The sequence below is a fragment of the Chrysochloris asiatica genome, unplaced genomic scaffold, assembly GCF_000296735.1.
Source record: "Chrysochloris asiatica unplaced genomic scaffold, ChrAsi1.0 scaffold00055, whole genome shotgun sequence".
NCBI lineage: Eukaryota > Metazoa > Chordata > Mammalia > Afrosoricida > Chrysochloridae > Chrysochloris > Chrysochloris asiatica.
Genome location: NW_006408573.1, coordinates 15,441,082 through 15,442,809, shown reverse-complemented (window position 1 = coordinate 15,442,809; position 1,728 = coordinate 15,441,082). Strand labels below are relative to the sequence as shown.

General features: G+C 57.0%; 1 pseudogene; it reads left to right on the top strand.

Moving 5' to 3' along the window:
• Positions 1-234: 234 nt before the first annotated feature.
• On the top strand, positions 235-1,378 carry LOC102828280 (annotated as a pseudogene).
• The last annotated feature ends 350 nt before the right edge of the window (positions 1,379-1,728 follow it).

The following is a 1,728-nucleotide window of genomic DNA, read 5'->3' as shown; positions in this document are numbered from 1 at the left end:
TAAATGAAACCATAAAAGCATACATTCATTAAAAGCAAAATAATAGTGTCGCTTCACGGGCTCTGCAGCCTAAACGCACACCCACCGTAGGCAAGGACTGAACCGGTGGAAGCCATTCTCAGAGTGTTCCTGGAGTCTTTGGCGATGCCCCGTCGTCCCGTCCCGACGGCAGGGCCCCTTGCCCTGGTACCAGGCCCGCGGGGTTCGCTCTGAGCTGCTGATTTCCGTGTCTCCATGGCGGCCCCGGTGGTAGCGGGCTGGCGGCGGCCACAACGCGTCAGCATGCAGGAACATATGGCTATCAATGTGAGTCCGGGCCCCATCCGGCCCATCCGCCTCATCTCGGACTACTTCTCGCACTTCTACCCCTTCGCCGAGCCCGCCCGGCGAGCCCTCGACCTGTGCCCTGTAGCCCCCTCCACTGGCCCTGCAGCCTAGTCCCAGGCCGACCTGGAGGCAGAGGGCGACTCAGACGACAGCGCTGGCCTGGGCACGCTGGAATTCACACTGCTTTTCGATGAGGACAACAGTGCCCCGCATTGCACGGCCCACCGTGCCAAGGACCTCAAGCCACCGGCCTCTGGGGCTCTGTGGACACCTATGACAAGGCCAGTCAGCTGCGGGGCACCAGCAAAGCCAGCCAGCTGCGCACGCGCACAGTGAAGGGCACGAGGGGTCCATTCTGGGAAGAGACGCTAACCTAGCATGGCTTCACCCGCCAGGATGCGGGGCGCAAGACCCTGCAGCTGTATGTGTGCTTGTGGACCCTCGACTTTGGGGATGCTGCGGGTGCCCCTGAGGAAGCTGGTGCCCAACCTTGCTCGGAGCTTCGACGTCTGTCTGGAGAAGCGAAGGCTGACCAAAAGGCCCAAGAGTTTGGACACAGCCCAAGGCATGTCTGTATATGAGGAGGAGATGGAGGCAGAGGAGGCTGGGGAGGAGCAGGGGACGCATTCTGTTGTCTCTCTGCTACAGCTTCCAGCGGGGCTGCCTGCTGGTGGGCATCCTGCGCTGCACCCACCTCGCCCCAATGGACGCCAACGGCTACTCGGACCACTTTGTCCGCCTTTTTGTGCATCCCAATGTGGGGAAGAAATCCAAGTACAAGACCAGTGTTCTCAAGAAAACCCTGAACCCCGAATTCAATGAGGAATTCTTCTACACAGGCCCCCGGGAGGAGCTGGCTCAGAAGATGCTGCTGGTGACCGTCTGGGACTATGATCTGGGCACAGCCGATGGCTTCATCGGGGGAGTCCAGCTGAGCAGCCGTGCCAGTGGGGACGGTCTTAGGCACTGGTGTGAGTGTCTGGGCCTCAGTGACCGCTGGCTGGAGGCGTGGCACCCGCTGGATGGCGTGCCCCTCCAGCTCAGCGACTAACTGGGTTTGCCCCAGGCCACAAAGGACCAGCCAGCTCCTGGGAACCAGGACCCTTCTGCCACCAGACCCATGAGACCTCGTCCTGGTCTTGGGGGCTTTCCTCCCTCCCCACTTTGAAATCCACCCCACCATCCAACCTGCAAGTAAAAATAAACACCTTTCCCCAGCCAAAAAAAAAATAATAATAATATTGTCAAACATTAGCTAAGGAATTTGAGCCTAAAGTTCATTTTTCTTAAAAAAATGTAAAATTTATAAATATTTAAGCAGTTGAAGATCTACTAGCAATATATAAAGGCTTTCTCTTGGCCAATTCATCATGACTGAAAACAGAAGAAATAAACAACTAA